Genomic DNA, 20,350 nt, shown 5'->3' on the forward strand with positions numbered 1-20,350 from the left:
TGACAGAGAATTCTCTAGATAGGTTAACGATATCGCATATCCCCCATATAACGGCACCCCCGATATTCGATATTTTGATGATTTTAGCCATATTTCCCTATGGTATTGTCTGAAAATCCACACAAGGAGTTCTTTGTGAGCACTTTAACCCCTGAAAAGTAATTGTCTATATAGGTTCCCATATATCGGCACCTTCCCATATTTTCAAGATTTTAACACAATTTTAATGGATTTTATTTTTTGAAAACTTTCTAATTCGTTCCAAATGGTGGAGGATATACAAAGTTCGGCCCGGCCGAACTTACTGCTTTTTTACTTGTTATTATTTACTTTTTTTAATTTCCAAAATCTTTTCAAACGGCCCGGCCGAACTTATTTATTTTTTGCTTATTCATGGATTTGACCTCAAGTTGCATTGCCCCGTTTTTACATCGTGGTACAATTAATTCTTTTCGAATAATAAAATTTAGCTCTCCATTTTCGGTAATTTACCTTTAACTTCATTGGCAACTGGATCTCACCTCTGATTTGTGTATATGCTATGGATTAAAGAATATACATTTTGGCAATGAGAAATTGTCAAAGTATAATTTTGGAAAAAAGTGTAAACATTCGATTGCACAAGGTAAGGAGGTAGCTCTCTACACGCTATATGCTGCCGTTACTTAATACTTGGTAAAATAAGAAGTCCGTTATTTTGTCATGCTAATTTTACGGCGAAATTTCTAATATACATTTTTAATTTTCTCAATTCTTGTAAAAAATGTCTAACAAATTTCGAGCTATTTCATATTACTAATTTTTAATATTTGTTCATCAGTCTATCCTGATGAATAGTTGATGCCATAGTTGTAGCCGTAGACATGACTATTGCTTAGATGTTGCAAAGGTATTGTAAATTAACGTAACGGTTTCTATCAGAGGTTTTTATATATTAGCATTTTCATGAGTTTTAAAACTTTTATGGGCATACCCCCTTCACATTATCTACATTTATATATATTAACATTTCCATAGATCTCAAAACTGTTTTTATAATTTCCAATTGAAAATGATTTGAGAAAAAATATGAATTAATTTTTGTTACAAACTGAATATTGCCCCAAATTTGAATTTATTCATTTTACAATAACTAAAACAACAACAAATAACATGTTTCAATAACAAGAACAATCTACCAATTTAAAAATGTCGTACAATATTTGAACATAAATGACAGAATACCCAAAGGATTTAAAAAAGGACAATACACAGCACTTTCGATGCATACAGATTGAAAATTCTCATCGTACACTCGGTGTCACCTTGAAAAGGGTCACTTTAATTGTTTGCCTTTAATCAAGGGATGAAATATTCCAAATTGGGATTCATAAAAAAGTCATAATTCGTCGTCATTTTTATATTCGTTTACCTTTTCTGTCAATTAAAATACGAATAATAAAGTCAATGGCATAAATAAATGTTTGCTTTTTTCTGACTAAAAAGGAAAAAACAGAAAAAAAGATTGGTAAACACAAAAAGAAGTTTGTTCCAGATGTTGGCTAACGTTACAATTCATTATGGAAACGTTAAAGGGACTAGCCGTATGTATGTGGTGTGGAGTGCTGTGGTATCTGTGGAAATAGAAAATTACTATCAAATATGTGCATATTTTTTATGAAAACTTACGTATATACATTGAATGGAATGCTGAAATTATTGCCAAGTTGGATATCGATAACAATCTTACAGTTCTTTGTTTGAGATTTTCCAGTTGAAGTGAAATGAAAACCAGTGGGAAAAGAACTATGTATAAGATACCCTACACAACTCTTGAGGGAGGCTCATATTTAAAATAGGATGTATATAGAAGTTATACCCTAAACTGATTTAATTTGTACCATATTTTCCAGAGAGATTTCTAGTCTATTTGTTATTTCTCATATCAGACACATTTATTCTAGTCGTAACATGATTCAAATAATTAACATATTTGGACAAACGTAACAGGTTTGGTGTACCATTGCCATCAAAATGATGGCAACATTTCTCATTTTTGGAGAGCATGACTAATCAAAATGTTTAACCCATATGAGTGAGGTACCACATGGGGCATTATACAAAAAATTATTATTTAAAACAAAACAAGTAAAAAAGCTGTAAGTTCGGCCTGGCCGAACTTTGAATACCCTCCAACTTTTAGAAAGAATATGGCAATTCTCAAAAACAAGAAAATCCTTTAAAAATTATGTTAAAATCTTAAAAATACAGAATGTAGCTGTTATATTAGGGTCTATACGACGACATTGACCTGCATAGGTAACTTCATAAGCCATTACAATATTCAAATGCGAGACCCAAAAAAATGGGTGAATAATGTAGCTAAAATCATCAAAATACCGAATAGCAGGAGGTACCGTTATATGGGTACTATATGAAGACGTGGACCTGCACAGACATTTTTCAGTCATAGGCTCTAATATCCATTACGAACTTCAAATACAAAATTCGAAACAATTCCGGTGAATCATCAAAATACCGAATTTAGTATAACACCCGTAATAAGGGGGCTATACCAAAACGGGGACCTACATGGCCCATTTTTAATACCTAATGTCCTGCAGACATAATACACATTTGAGTAAAATTTTATCAATCTACTTCATTTCGTTCGAAAGCTAGAGTGATTTCCACAGACGGATAGACGGAGGGATAGACGGATGGACATCGCTAAATCGATTTATGCTGATCAAGAATATATATACTTTGTGGGGTCTAAAATGTATATTTCGAGGTGTTACAAACGGAATGACAAACTAAATATACCCTCCATACCATGGTTGAGGGTATAGAAAGTAAAAAAGCAGCAATCATAAATCATCAAATTAGGAATATTTATGTGAGGTCTATAGCAATTGTGGGTCAATGTAGGCCCAGAGATGATAGTATCTATTGTCAACCCCAATACAAAGGGAGCGCATACACGCCAAACACCGGGATATGCGGATAATGAAATCGGGTGTGGCATATAATTGGAGCTATCCGAACCGATAATTTTCGGCTGATATTACAGATTTGATGCACAATGAGCTTCAAATACATAGGAGCTACAGGGTTGCCCATATTCGACGGACCTTTGGGCCCATCCAATCGACGAGGCTTGTCCGCAGGCAACATTTTTTGCGTCAATTGAATTTTGTACGGGAACAAATGCAAATCAATGCGAATAATCCGTTGTAAAGTGGACCGAGCCATGCCCAACTGCTGAGAACGGCGTTTTTGGGATGTTCTTGGGGACCTCTCAACACTGGCTCGTACGGCAGCGATATTCTCGGCCGATCGCATTGGTCGACTTTTATATGGCCTCTTCGGATTAGAAAGAGCCTTACCAGTCGAAAATTTTTCGTATAAACGCTTAATGGCGTTCTTAGAAGGCGCACTTCTCACATTTTTAATGTTTTAAAAGCACGTTGAGTTTTCACAATTGACTTCTTCTGTTGAATGTAAATTTTAACTATTTCAGAGCGCTGTGTATTGTTTCATGGTAAAAATCTGCTTGGACTGACGCTTCAAACGCGGTATGTCATTAAGCGATTTGACATCTCTGTCAAAAGTTATGACGTTGCCAAATGGTTCCGTCGAATATGGGCAACCCTGTATATCCAAATCGGAAACAATTGCTAAAATTTTTGGCAGATGTATTTCTGTGCTGCATTTGATATCATTTACAAATCTCACTGTTACGGAATCGAATGAAACATATAAATAGGAGCTATGGCTGTATCTGAACAGATTTTTACCAAATTTCATAAATTTACTTCTGCGTTGAATTCGGTCGCATGTGCCAAATGTCATCATATTTGGGTTAATATTACATATAAGGCGCACAATATAATTGAAATCGGACTAATATCGGAGCTATATCCTCAAAATTTGGCAAGGATGTTTCTAGGCTGTATATGTGATATGCTATAATTTTTATAGAGTGCATATTACATCTTTCGGTAACTTCAATATCAAATCGGCTGAATCATATATATGGGAGCTATAGCTATACCTGAACCAATTTTGTATCAAATGTGACAACATTTAGCAGCCATTATGCCAATAATTCATCCTATTTTTAGTAATATTTGGAAAACAATATGCTAAAATCGGAAAAAGATATATGTGGGAGTTATATCGAAATTTGAACCGATTTCGTCAAAATTTGCAAGGATATTTTTCGTCAAGGATATATGGGAGCTATATCTAAATTTGGACTGATTATCACCAATTTCAACAGCGTTCGTCCTTGGGCCAAACAAATTACCCTTGCATAGGATGAACTCAATTGATCAATAAATATCATTTGTACATTCCTTACAAAATACATAGATTGACGGTCGGAATGTATGATGTTCTCATGTTCTGCATAGAATCACATTCTGAGTCAATTTATGCGTGTCCGACCGTCTGTCAATGTATTTTTTTTTTCAAAGAATATTTATTTGGCCCAAAGACGAGCCTTATTGAAAGTTGTGAGAATCGGTTCAAATTTAGATATAGCTCCCATATATATCTTCAACCGATTTCGGGTTAATTGTGCACTAAATGGCCAATATCAGTCCAAATGACCTGAATTTTTGCGCATCCGACTGAATTCAGTTTTGAAGTGAGTATATCAAATCTGGTAAAAATCGGTTCGGACACAGCTATGGCTCGCACATATATGTTTCATGCGATTTGGGGTGTTAAGTCCATCACATGCCTAATATGCACTCCACAAGTATGATATTTGGTACCATATAACTTATAGAGCTCAAAAATACCTCTGTCAAATTTTATCGAGATCTGACTCTCATATATATCTTTATCCGAAATCAGGTTTATTGTGCACCAAACGGCTAATATAAGCTGAAATGGACTAAAATTTGGCATTTTGGAATTCAGCCTAGAAGCAAGTACTTTAAATTTTGGAGAAAATCGTTTCAGATAGCACCCATATATATTTCATCCCATTTGGTGTTAAAGTTCCTTACATGAGTAATATTCACTCCACAACAATGATATTTGATACCGGACCGGTTAGCTAATTGTTTACAAAAACATATTTAATGTTAATCTCATTTTTAGACACAATAGCAGTGCAATCCATGTTTTTAACATTTTAATATAAAAAAATGTGTAATTTCTCTATCTTTTCTTAATATTTCTCTATCGTACACCTGACTTTACAGAAATAAACTTACATAAATTACCTTAAACAGGTGTTGCATGAAAAAATTCATAATTTTCCAATTTGGCCAAATATTCAAATGTAATACTTTTCCAACTATTTTTGATTGCGGCACAATATTTTGGTTTTCCGTGGAAACATGTTGCCATAAAGTTTCATGTGGTCTAACTGTTTGGATTCCTGGAATAACTGAAAACCACGATAAAATTAGATTTTCACCGAAATTCTCTTTTTGGGAAATGCAACAACACTGATCCACAGAAAACATCCTTATCAAAATATAAAAACAATAACAACAAATGTGCTTCAACAAAATATACCCTGGCCAGCAAAAATGTTCATAAACACCGACATTTCTTTGGCTATGAAAGAATTTATTTTTATTTAGTTGTAAAAAAATATGAGAACATAAAAACCGCTTTAATCCATACGAGTGGGGTTTTTTGGTTTTAATTGCCACCCATTTTTATCTGTCCTTTCTCTTCCTAACTCTGCGAGGACAAAAGTTACATCCAACCTGCCTGGCTCTGCAGAACAAAGTTCGTTGAACATGCGATTCTTGAAGCCCAACTTGTGTTTAGCAAACAAAATGTTGTGAAGAAAATGAAATAAGGTGCCCGTTTGCTTGCGAAACTACCTAAATGCTCTCTCTCCCTTTCCCCACTCACCGCCCACACACGCCTCTATGAATCCGTTTTAGTTTATTTAACTTTCAACTTTTTGGGAAAGCAGAAAAATAAATAAAACAACTTTCATTGCTGCAGGGCTGCGTTGTTTGTTGATGTCATGTTGACATTTGTCGGATTTCAATGATATTAAAACACGCTAAACTACAAACGTTCATACATTCATACCAACGAGGAACATTTCATACTAAAAAGTAGGATTTCCTATTTATGATAATTTTATCTACAAAGTTGTAGGTTCTCATTTTGTTTTCTTGTTTTTAAGCAGTAAAAAACTATTTGTCCTACGGCAAAATACTTGACGATAAGTTTTTAGAGATGTCTAAAAATAAAGCCATTCACTGTTAACAAGCTTGCATTCAATCCTTCTTCATAAGACAAACAGAAGGGTCACATCATTCAAACAAATACAGATTATTGTTGTGGGATAGTTTCAAATGAAGTGTTTAACTGAAATTTCCTTTGGCGTTCGGCAACAGCTACATACAGGGTGAGATAAACAATTTTCAGCTGACCACTTTGGCAAGTAAACACGATTATTTTGTTTGTTTACAAACTGCTGGACAGCGAATGTTTTTTCATCGGAGAAAACCAAATTTGGCAGTACATCACTTTCGGCCAAGCAAAGCAAATCTTTAGCTCTTTTAAGTCTATTTTCGCTCTGTTGCGGTGTAAGTTCTTGCACTTTTTGGAACTTCAATGGCTTTACGCCGAGCTCATTTTTCAATATTTCCCGAATGGAATATGGCAACATGTTCAGCTCACGATCAAGTCGTTTCTTTACTTTGCGAACCATTTCTGCTGATGTTGCTGTTTTCTTCCATCCACTTCCTTGACGTTGGGCTACGCCACCAGTATCACGATGGTACGATACACAAAATATTTATTCACATTTAAATGTTGGAGTGCTCTAACCATAGCCACTTGTGGTTTTCCAGCTAAATATAAAGAAATCGCACCATAAAAGTTAACCCAATAATATGTAGGGAAGTCAATATAATATTTAACCCAATAATAACTTTAATAGACCTTCTACCATTAGCATTGTCAAAAAAAAAAAAAAAAAAAAATGGTGGAGTATGCCTATAATAAAAACCATGTTGAGAAATGCGCCAAATTCTTTACTTCACATGTGGCCTGGGAATTTGTTCCTATCATGTATAGTGTGACTTATACAGAACCACGATATTTTGGGAATGGTAACAATTAGGAATTATGCTTGAAATACAATCTATATATATATAGAAATTAATTGTTGTTCGTTGATAATGGAATCAGTTGAGAACGGCTGGACCGATTTGCATAATTTTTTGCACAAACGTTCATCAAACACCGAGTTAGGTTTTTAATGAAAAAATATTGATCGATTTATCTAAAATCCTAATATTTGCCAAATAATGATGATACCGATTTGAAAATCATTACTCGAGATACTGCTGATTTTCCCTCCAACCCTAAGTATTTATTTAGGGGCTGAGGAACTGACCACACCTACTTTTTAATCTATTGATGTTGGTTGGTAATTGAATCAGTTGAAAACGGCTAGAACGATTTGGTTATTTTTTTAAATATTCGTCCTGCCCCTAGGTTAGGTTTTTATGCAAAGAAAAAGTGACCACGCCCAATTTTACGCCCATTTTTCCGATTTACCTAAAATCCTAATATTTTGCAAAATCACGAAGATATCTGTTCCACAGTTAGTATACGACGTAATCTTGAGTCTCCCCCCACACCCACTTCTTTAAATCTATATGTAAACAATTTAAAAAAGTATAGTAACACATCAGCTGAGATCGGCTGGGCCGATTTGACTTAAATTTTGTTTTGGTTATTTGTAATTACAGTGGATACTTTTTCATAAAAGAAAATTTTGAGAAAAGCCTCTAGAAAAATTGCGGAACTAAAAAAAATTCCCGTCTTCCTAAAGCAGCACTAAAACAAGTGTATGCATTGGAAGCAATGTAGTTGTTGTGGACAAAAAATCCATCACTACAAAAACAAAACGTTGCTGTGAAAAAGATCTGCCAATAGAACTTGAGTCGAACCTGGAGAGTTTCTAGTGTATAATTCGCATATGCTAATTTGCAATAAGTTCGAAATATATACTACTTTCCAGAGAACGGCCCTTGTAAGCCATCATCCACATCAAATATGTCTGATGAGCCGCTTAACCAACGGCGAAACGCGTCGCATAGTGGTGAGTGTGTGATAGTGTCTATCTGGCTTTCCTTTTCACTGCAAATTTCAGATCATTAAGCTCGTCTCGAAAGAGAAAACAAACACTTAAATCATAAAACATATGATCTTCGCCTTAACAAGGCAAAACTCAAAAATTCAGCCGAGCCTGGCTGTGGGATTTGAACCGCGGACCTCTGTGTGCAGCCAACTAGAAGTTGCCGTCTCTACGTTCAGAGCCATTAACCCGTCTTCCTAAGGCAGCACTAAAACAAGTGTATGCATTGGAAGCAATGTAGTTGTTGTGGACAAAAAATCCATCACTACAAAAACAAAACGTTGCTGTGAAAAAGATCTGCCAATAGAACTTGAGTCGAACCTGGAGAGTTTCTAGTATATAATTCGCATATGCTAATTTGCAATAAGTTCGAAATATATACTACTTTCCAGAGAACGGCCCTTGTAAGCCATCATCCATATCAAATATGCCTGATGAGCCGCTTAACCAACGGCGAAACGCGTCGCATAGTGGTGAGTGTGTGATAGTGTCTATCTGGCTTTCCTTTTCACTGCAAATTTCAGATCATTAAGCTCGTCTCGAAAGAGAAAACAAACACTTAAATCATAAAACATATGATCTTCGCCTTAACAAGGCAAAACTCAAAAAAAAATTCCGTTCTATTTTTATATGGGATTTTGTGCAGAATTGTTTCAGAATGCCTTTTGGAATTAAAAATTCTTATTGGAAATAACTGAAAAAATCAAGAAATTTTGCATATTTTCTATACATGCCGCTATATGGTTGCCATACCAAAATTTCCAATTTTGATTAAAAAATACTTCTCAATTCATCAAAGCATTTAAAATCTCAACGTACTTTTAAATTGGGGTTATGCCTAATGGGGAACCAATAGTATACAGGTATTGCCGGTATTGATTTCATAATACTGAAAACATTTAATGTAACAAATAGGTAGAAATTGTAACAAATACTTGCAAAAGGACGAATTATTAGTGGTATTAATATACCTAAACGAAACGAATATATATTCTAACTTCTTAGGAATATTGTATAAAAGTTCAAAGATTTACCTAAATATTTCGCCTTTGTTGCGATTTCAACGAACGGCTGTATACACAGACGCATACAGATTAATTGGCATAGGATGTTACACTGGTAAAAACTAAATACCTCACAACATTGTCTTCTAAAAATTAATTAAATTAAAATTACTTTTGATTTGGAAAATATTGCTAAAGCCTTTATAGTACTGATAATTGAGGGTTGAAAATTTAATTAAATAATATGATATTACGAAAATAAGGAGGAACTGGAGAATAGGAAATAAATCATAAATGGGGACTTTTGTTGTAAGTTTTTCACAAATGATTTATAACCTCGAAAATGCTTTTGATCCTTTCAAAATACTTTAAATACGCCAAATTAGAGCACATTTGGTCGACGAATATTAGGAAATAATATTATATGAGGGCTATATCCAAATGAGAACAAATATAAACTTTTTGTTATATCAATCATCCTAAGTATAATATAAAAGCCTATGCAAAGTTTGAAAAACGCATATTAAATTTGGTGACCTCGCGGACATAATTTAATCGACAAAGATTTATACTCTTTAACATTCTTTATAGGGTCCCTAACTTTTATACACCGATGAAACCTTATTTATGATAGTTAAATTGAAGTCATATTACCAGGATTGCAATTTATAAATTACTATCCATTCTGAGGTCGAAAACTTCAAGAAATTGACTAGATATGGAAATAGTCCATCCAACGAAAAACTCAAATGCAAAATTCATTGCGACTGCAATCAGTGAATTACCGAATATGAAAAGGCACTGTATTATGCGGACTATACAAAATAGTGGATCGAATTGAAAATTTTGTAAGAAAAGGATTTATATCACTGGAAAAACCTTCCGAACTCTAAAAAGTAATCTTAAATCACAGGTAACGTTATACGGGGACTATGTGCTACCGTCAGTAATTACGCTGCGCTACAGACAATCATGGGGTTGGGAAATGTTTCGGTTGGTAGATAAAAATCACAAAAAGGAGGGTTTCAGGGTCAAACTATTTTAGGGTCCATTTTTTATAACTTAACCATACACAACTTAAATATTCTGCTCCGATATAGTCCTATGGGTTACATGAAGAATCATTTGTTCAAAAAAAGTATCAGGTCGGTCAACATTGTGATATAGCCACCTCAAATGTTGGTAATTCTACATTTAAGAAAGAACAAAACATTCTTTCAAATAATAATAACTAAACGACGTATGTGACCCAGATCTGTGAATTATTATGTTTTTAAAACTATGCGTTAAAGGCTAAAACTACGGGCCGGCAACGCGGACAGGCCAGCTAGTTATTTTAATTGACAGATAAGGCATACGAAAAAATCAAAGAAAACGAGTTAAATGGAATCAGTCGGTTTATTTAAATATATTTTGATATTCGTTATATTTATTTAAAATTTTGAGCCTTTATGGGGGAGATTCCGAAAATTCTAAAATTATCCACTTCGTATCTGATGCAATAGTACGTTTAAGTTGAGAAGGATTTAGAAAACCCAGTCGGTTTAACTTGTCAATTACATTGTATATACCTCAAATAAATCTTCATCACGAAAGCTAACCCGGAAAAAGCTCTAACATAAAAATGCCTTAAGTCTGAAATATTATTACACTGTGTCAGATTTGGACTATATCGACTACTTTTTCCACTTTATATGAGTTATTTGATAATTTTTGGAAAATATTGAAATGTGCTATTACTTTTGCAAAATGTAAAGCAAATCAAATCATTTTTTTTTTACTTTTTGTGGGGGAGGTACCAGAAGGAATGGGTAGAAAATTCCATTTGCACGTCAGATCTCTGGTTGAGAGAGATATTTAGATATACCAAGTTGACTTCGAGCATCGTTGTTTCGCAAGTTATGAGGGATATAAATAGTGAAAATTGTTACCCTTTGTGGGGAAGGCACCAGAAGAAATGGGCCGATATATCCCATCTTCACACCAGATCATGTGTTAGTGTAAATATTGGAATGTGTGAAGCTTAGAAGGAACCAGATGCTTATTTCAGATTTTATTAGAATTTTGTTTATTCAAAATTGTAACCACTTTCTATGGGAGATACCAAATTGAGTCAATCGATGAATTAAATCTTCACACCAGATCCTTCGTTAGTTAAAGCATTGGGATTTGTAAAATTGAAAGATAATCGTAAGCTTGTTTTGCTTTTATGAGCGTTTTGTTGTTCAAAATTATGAGCTTTGTGGTGGAGATACAAGAAGGAGTGGGCCGATATCTACCATCTTCACAGCAGATTTTGTGTTAGTAGTTCAATCAGATCCTTATTTCGAATTTTATGAGAGATCAAATTATTCATAATTTTGACCCGTTGTGGGCGAGGAATCAGAAGGATTGGGCCAATATATCCCATCTTCACACCAGATCTCTCCTTAATAAATATATTAAGATATATTAAGATGTAGATTTGAAGAGAATCGGGTGCTTATTTCGCATTTCATGAGATATAAAATTTTGCAAAATGTTGACCCGTTGCGTGGTAGGTACCAGAAGTTGAGTGAAGTGGACCGATATATCCCATCTTTTTACTGAACCTTGTGTTGGTAGAAATATTGAGATACGCGAAATTTGAAGACTATCGGACTTTTATAAGAGTTACTAGCTGAACCCGGTGCGCTTCGCTACCCCTTTTGATTTTATATGCATTCAAATTTTTATTTACAAATATATGTTGGTTAAAAAAAACAAATTTAAAAATTAAAAAAAAAATTATTGCACTACTTTAATGCGTAAATAAACAAAACCATTAGAAAAGCAGTAAGAAGACATGCATGCACGAAGGGTTTGTACTTCGGATTTATTTATTTCATAGCAAATACCAAGCGTGCAGGAAACTGCAATCTTTTGAAGTTAAGTGGCATTTCTATTGCAATTAGTGAATTCGAGGTAGCAACATACTTCCCCGTAATAAGCGTATTTCAAATTAATTATTGTGTTTTTACACCAAACTTCGCCACACCTTTCATATTTCATTGAAATTGGTGCGTCAAATATCTGAAATCAAAATCCGGTTCTAATCAAAATCCGGTCACACATTCCCAATTTCATTGGAATTGAACATACATATCGTGTTTGGTGCATGAAATAAACGAAATCGATTGAAAATATATGTGGGAGCTATATCCAAATCTGAACCGATTTCAATATAATTTGACAAATGTATATTCGTTTTAATTTCCGCTACACATTCCAAATTTCACTGAAATTAGAGATACATAGCGTGTTTGGTGCATCAAATACATGAAATTGGTCGAAAATATATATGGGAGCCTTATCGAAATCTGAACCGATTTCAATATAATTTGACAAATTCATTTTTGCTCCCAATTCCGTTACTTACTTTAAATTTTATTAAAATTGGACATACATATCGTGTTTGTTGCACCAAATACATGAAATCGGCCGAAAATGTATATGGGAGCTATATCCAAATCTGAACCGACTTCAATAAAATTTGAGAAATCAATTTTTTAAATAAAATCCATCACACGTTTCATATTTCATTAAAATTGGGGATACATAGCGTGTTTGGTGCATCAAATGCTTGAAATCGGCCGAAAATATATATGGGAGCTACATCCAAATCTGAACCGATTTCAATATAATTTGACTAATTTATTTTCGGATCAAATCCCGTCACATATTCCAAATTTCATTGGAATCGAACATTCATATTGTGTTTGAGGCATCAAATGAACGAAATCGGTCGAAAATATATATGGGAGCAATGTCCAAATCTGAACCGATTACAATATAATTTGGCAAACTTATTTTTGTTCCAAATTCCGTTACGTATTCCAAATTTGAAGACTGTATCAGGAATCGATCAATAGATATGTGCATATAAAATCTAAATTTTTGGGAGGTACCTCCGATTTTGATGCTATATCTCCAGTTCCAAGTGGAATTTCAAAAATTTATTTAGCCTATGTTACTTTCAGGCGATGTTGCAGTATATATGGAAATTTTCAGGAAAATTTGTTCAGCGGTTTTCGAGTCCATAAATTACAAACAAACAAACAAACATTTTCCTCTTTTATAGATATAGATAATTATTTAAAATTTTGATCCTTTGTGGGAGAGGTATTTGATGGAGTGGACCGATATTGTCCATTTTTGCACCGTATAATGGGGAAAGTTTGAATAAAATTACATAATCCTTCCTTGCTATATTAGTAAATTATTAATTAATAAAAGTTAAGTTTTTTGAGGGTATCAGTAGGAGTGCACCGATATTGCCCATTTCAGAACTAGATGTAAGGTTGATAATAATATTACGATTTACCAAGTTTGGACCAAATCGGATACTCCCTTCGAGATTTATCGTGCTTACCAATCAGCCAGACTGACGGACGGAAACCCCTAGATCGACTTCAAATGTCTTGAAATGGATTTGCTCCAAAGAGACCTATGGTCTTAAACCGTTATTTCGATGTGGCACAGTTTGGCCGTATAAAATTATGTACATATTATCTTCAAATAGTATGGGCTAAATAACATACATATATAATAGTGCTGCCTCATTTTAAATATTTTCAGGGTTTTCACTACTTTTATTTATAGAGCTGGGTATTTAAGTTATGCATAGTTGAAGTGAAGTCAATTTTAAATTAGAGTATATATTTGTTTCCAATGTTTCGAAAACTTATTTAAACTCAAACTCCGAAGAAGCTAGGAGACGACCTAAGTAAGTCAAAAAAGCTTATTATTTATTCTCACCTTAAAGACTTTTGTTCTTTAAAAAGATTTATGCCAGAAAAAAATATTGCAGGTAAGCTATTATCAACACCAAATACACTTTGGTTTACAGTAGGCTTATTGTAGTGTCTCTTCTTTAAATTAAGCATTTAATTTTAGCTGGCACAAAATTGAGTTCTATTTAATTGAAAATATCTCATCCTCAGTAGTGTCGTTATATACATACATACATATTAATACCCCCTTTGGTTTGTAGTTTGGTTTACCAGAAATGTTTCATTTATGGCATATGACCTTACCCACCAATTCAAAGTGACATTTGGTTTTAACGACATTGTCTGGCTTAACAACTTACTTTGTGTATGCATGTATATTTATATACGTGCTATAGAAGGGTTCCAAACAGTGTTGTCAACTTGTTGTTTCAGAAAATCGTCAATAACTTTTGGAGATTTGCTAATGGGATCAAAAGGGGATTTTTCACTCACTGAGAACACATAACACCAACGTAATTCTGATTATAACGAGTAAGCATATGTTGAAAAATTTTGTGCATTTTTTCCAAACTTATGTCATTAAGTCCTGTCATGCAAATCTTTTGAACAGAAAAATTATGATCAAATGGTTTACATAGTCAATGAAATTAGATAGATTTTTACCGGTTAGGATCTCAAAGTTCTGTATTTTAAGCCATTGACTATGTTATGTGTTATATAGGGGTCTAGAAAATACTTAAATATAACAAGTTAAAAAGCAGTAGGCCGGGCCGAACTTTGAATTTGGAAATAAAATCCTTAAAATTTCTGTTAAAATTTTAAAAATACCGAATATAGCCGTTATATTGGTGTCTATACGACGTAGACCTACATAGGCATTGTTTTTTTCATAAGTCATCACCTAATTTAAATTCGAAACTTGAAATAAGGGGTGAATAATGTAGCTAAAATCATCAAAATATCGTATATAGGGAGGTACCGTTATATTGGAGCTGTGAGAAGACCTGGACCAGCATAGACAATTTTCTGTCATAGTCTGTAGCATCCATTACGAACTTTAAATACGACATCTCAATCAATTTCGATGGGTATTGCACCTAAACTCATCGAAATACCGAACGGAGGTACCGTTGTATGGGGACTATACGAAGACGTCAACCTGCACAGACAATTTTCTGTCTTGGACTGTAGTATCCATTTCGAACTTCCCAATACCTTCAAATCACCTTAAATTGGTCTTTATATGTGGACCGATACTAAAAAATTTTAACAGGTCGAATTTTTCTTACATCCGTCGCTATTTCAGTAATATGGCAAATAGATTACCTGTTGAAAATTTGCCGACACAACTGTATAGGACTTATATCAAAACGTGGACCTAATTCTTTTATGCGGCATTAATCCGTCTAATGAGAACTCAAAATGAACAAGTAAAAAAGCAGTAAGTTCGGCCGGGCCGAACTTTGAATACCATTTGAACACCATTTAGAACGAATTTGAAAACTTCCGAAAAAGATAACATTCGCCAAAAATTTTGTTAACATTTTAAAAATACCGAATATAACCGTTATATTAGGGCCTGTACGACGTGCACCTACATATTCAAATTCGAAACTTGAAATAAACGGTAAATAATGTAGCCAAAATCATCAAAATACCGTACATAGGCATGTACCGTTATATAGGAGCTATAGGAAGACCTGGACCTGTATAGACAATTTTCTATCACAGGCTGTAGCTGGCATTACGAACTTCAAATACGACATCTCAAACAATTTCAGTGAGTATTGTACCTAAAATCGTCAAAATACCGAATATAAGGAGGTACTGATATATGTGGGGCCTATACGAAGACCTGGACCTGCATAGGCAATTTTCTGTCACAGACTGTAGTTCCAATAGTTCTACTACGGTTAACAATGACGCTAAAATCATCAAAATACCGGAGGTACCGTTATATGGGGGCTATACGAAGACGTGGACCTGCATAGAAAATTTTCTGCATTATGCTGTAGTATTTATTTCGAACTTCAAACACCAAATTTGAAACAATTCCGGTGAATAATGTCGCTAAAATCATGAAAATACCGAATATAGGGAGGTACCGTTATATGGCGGCTATACGAAGACGTGGACTTGCACAGACAATTTTCTGTCTCGGGCTGTAGTAATCATTTCGAACTTCAGATGACAAATATGGAACAATTCCGATGAAAAATGTCGCTAAAATATTCAAAATACCGAATATCGGGAGTTACCGTTATATGGGGGCTATAGGAAAACGTGGACCTACATGGCCCATTTACGAACTTGCCTACTGGCAAAATAAACATGTGTGCAAAATTTTAGCCTTCTATTTCAATTCGTTCGAAAGATAGCGTGATTACAACAGACAGACAGACGGACATGGCTAACTCCTTAAATCTCTTCTCAGGCATATCGATTAGCTTCAATTGTGTGATCAGGATTTTTTTCTGTTTTTGGTTCATTTGAATCCCTAAATATTTTGCGATCATCTCTAAAAGCAAGAGGCCTCTCTGGATTTAGACTCATCTATATGATATTTGGCTATTCGTCAACGAAATCAGCATAAACAAGTAAAATTCTGTTAAAATCTTTAAAATACCTAATATCGGAATGTGCCGATATATGGGGGATATACGATATTGTGAACCTATATAGAGAACTCTATGTCAGGGGGTAAAGTGCTCACAAAGAACCCCTTGTGTGGAATTTCAGACAATTCCATTGAAAAATGTGGCTGAAATCATCAAAATACCGAATATCGAAGGGTACCGTTATATGGGGGATATACGATATCGTGGACCTATATAGACAACTCTCTTTCAGGGAGTAAAGTTCTCACAAAGAACACCTTGTGTGGAATTTCATTGAAAAATGTGGCTGAAATCATTAAAATACCGAATATCGGGGGGTACCGTGCAAAAGACGGACAGAGCTAAATCGTCTTAGAATTTTACGCTGATCAAGAATATATATACTCTTTTGGGTCTAAAATGATTATTTCGATGAGTTACAAACGGAATGACGAACTTGAAATACCCTCCATACTATGTATGTGTATTTCGGATATCGCCTGTAAGTAATGTCGGTATATTTCCCACAAAAGTAGTGATCCATTCTACCCGCTGTCCTAAGCTCAGTAGGTAAAGGCTTCAACAAATATAATTTTATTTCTAAATGACTATCATGAGCTCTTAAGGCGGGAATGCATAGAAGGCTTTTTAAGCTGGGAATACATAAGGCGCTTATTTGACTGGCTTAAGTCATCGGCTGGCTTCTTCGTAGAGGAACAAAGGAGTTTTAGGTTGACTTAGTTCGATTTTGACCCTAGGCTCCCTTGTTCATTTCCGAAGAAGCCAGCCGATGACTTAAGCCAGCCAAATAAGCGTTTTATGTATTCCCAGCTTTAGGCAGGTTTAAGTCATCGGCTGGCTTCTTCGTAAAAGAACAACAAAGATGTGGCTTAACTTAGTTCAATTGGAACCCGTATTTTATTCTTCTTCACCCTACGCTCCTTTGTTCTTTTACGATGACCTAAGTGAATAAAAAACCTGTTCTAAGTGTTTCCACCTTTACAATCTAAACATATTATAACGATCCGCATTTAATTGAAAATATTTTTCAAGTTTTGGCATGTCTCTAGAATAACAATACATTTTTGTCATGGAATATATCAACATTTGTGCAAATTTCCGTTTTACTTTCCTCTCCGGTTTCCTCATTTTTTCCACTCGCTTTCATTCACAAAGCAACAAAATACCATATGATCCGGAAACAAACTGTTTTTATTAGAAAATTTCTGTGTAATCTCTCCAGCCATATATAGAGCAGACGGGATAGATAGCAACAATGTTGGCTGGCTATAATCGCAGTTTAAGTGGCATTTGCTGTAGCAATATTTAAGGATTATTTTTGTTTAAATTTGTTGAGATAGTAAAATGTAATAAACTTAAGCGGATTTTCCACCAACTACAAAGCTCTGACATCAGACGTAAGCGCATCACTTAAAAATCCTGGCCACAAAAACATTCATTTGACGCTGTGATGGATAAACGAGCAGTGAACAGATATTTTTTCTGTAGAATGACCGGAAGATTTCAGGATATAAAAAATGAGAAGTAAACAAACAAACAGACATAAAACTGTGAAGGGCAAAGGGCACATCAACAACACAACATATATTGTACGAATATTTTCTTACGGATGTAGTATCCTTTGTTGCAATGAAAACTTGATCCAAGAGTGAGATGGAAGGAATTTAATTTTATTGCAGCTCCTGAATTTTTAGTCCTTGGATTTTGTTCATGTGAGTGAACAATTTTACGAACGTTAGAATATGGAAGGAAAATATTATCAAAACCAATAAATATTTTAGGATCAAAATCGCCCTTAGGGCCTTAGGAAAAATTTTGTAAATAATTTAATATTTAATGTAATACATTGTAGGAAAAACAACGAAGAAACTACTATAATTGAGACTTGTTATGGTACAATGAATGCAAAGTAGGATAAGAGTGAGAAGATTGAGGAAATCGAGATAATTGTCATAAATTGACGAGTTGATTTGTTTATTATTTGTTATTGAGTAAACAACATGTGTTTTGTCATTGAAGATTTTTTTCATCTAGAGTTGTGTCAATCTAGTTCATACTTCAGTACACCAGTTCCTAAACATATGAGTAATGATTTCATAAATTTCATATCACTCATACGCTGTTTTGTTTTAAATTACCGGAGTCCACGGAACCATGTAAGGAACTAGTTCGATCCAACTAACTTGGCAAAACGCTTCTGTACCAAATTGTCCTTTTTCGTTCATATATAAGTTGTATTATTATTATTAATTAAATTATTATACATCTAGTCAAAGCCCCACACAAAATTTTCTGGGAGAACAATTTTCATTCCATTCCAATCACTCTCAGAACTACGAGTCAATGTGTTCATCCCAAATGAGAGCATTTACCAAAAAACAAATTATGTTACTATGAATTACGAATCGTGCCGTAAACAAATCTGATCAGTAGTGGGATTCTGTATTTTTTTTATACCCTCCACCAAACATAGTATGGAGGGTATATTAAGTTCGTCATTCCGTCATCGAAATAATCATTTTAGACCCAACAAAGTATATATATATTCATGATCAGCGTACAATTCTAAGACGATTTAGCCCTGTCCGTCCGTCTGTACGTCTGTTGTACGGTACCCCCCGATATTCGGTATTTTGATGATTTTAGCCACATTTTGAAAATCCACACAAGGAGTTCCACGATATCGAATAGCCCCCATATAACGGAGGTCGCATTTATTTTCCGATTGAGATGAAATTTTCCAAACACTATTTGTTTGGCCCTATTGAACAAATCTGGCCGAATTTAATCTAGAAGCAAGTACATCAAATTTGATGAAAATCGTTTCAGATATAGCTATAGCTCCCATATATATATTTCTTTCGATTTGGCGTTTAAGTCTTTAAAGCTCGGAAATACCTTTGTCAAATTTTATAGAGAAAGGCTAAAATTTGGATATAGTTCCCATATATATCCTTAATCCGATTTCAGGTTTATTGTGCAAATAATGGCTAATATCAGCCCAAATGTGGTGAATTTCGTTACCTACGTTTCCATTTTGTGTAACTCCGCTCCGATATATATTTCTTAATATAATCCTTCTTTTAGTGATATCATGCACACTACAGGGTGAGATAAAAAACTGCAACAAAGTCAAACGCCATAATTCATTTCATATTTTTTAATTTTATTGAATGATAGCAAAAAATGAATGAATAACATCAAATTTTAGCATAAGTTTAGATTTGTGGTATTTTGGGCCATTCCGGGCAAGCGCTAGCTTGAGGTATTTTTTAGTGCACCCTTGCTTTCCAAGATACTCTGGACACAATAATCCAACGCATTGGTATCCGGAGATTTTGATGGTCATTGTGTGCTGAAAATGAAGCGAGGAACCTCATTTTGTAACCATTCTTGGGTGGCGCATGCTGACTGCTATGGTGCTGAGTCCTGTTGGAATATCCAAGATCTGCGGCCAAAATGTTTGCGTGTCCAAGGCTTTATTCTGATGCCACGGTGGATTAATACGAGCGGAGAGCGACCATCGGCTGTTTTGGCGGCCCCACCATCACCATGGCCGGCGCTTGAGTTCTGGTGGCCAACTGAAGGTGCACATTTTCAGCTGACCTCTTCGGCAAGTAAACACGATCATTTTGTTTGTTTACAAACTGCTGGACAACGAATGTTTCTCATCGGAGAAAACCAAACTCGGCAGTTCACCACTTTCGGCCAACTGCCCCTTCGAAGCAACTTTTTAACTCCTTTGAGTCTATTTTCTTTCTGTTGCGAGCCCCGAGATCATTTTTCAATATTTCCCGAAGGGAATATTGCGATATGTTCAGCTCACGAGCTATTTTTCGGTCACTGCGATGCGGGTTTCGA

The 20,350-nt window shown here is 34.6% G+C and overlaps 1 protein-coding gene across 3 annotated transcripts in view; it reads left to right on the plus strand.

The window, feature by feature from the left end:
* Window positions 1-20,350, plus strand: part of LOC101894995 (serine/threonine-protein kinase 32A) — a 123,402-nt gene that overhangs the window by 16,273 nt on the left and 86,779 nt on the right. The gene's annotated exons all lie outside the window — the stretch shown is intronic.

This window comes from Musca domestica, unplaced genomic scaffold (genome assembly GCF_030504385.1).
Source record: "Musca domestica strain aabys unplaced genomic scaffold, Musca_domestica.polishedcontigs.V.1.1 4, whole genome shotgun sequence".
In the NCBI taxonomy this organism is placed as follows: Eukaryota; Metazoa; Arthropoda; class Insecta; order Diptera; family Muscidae; genus Musca; species Musca domestica.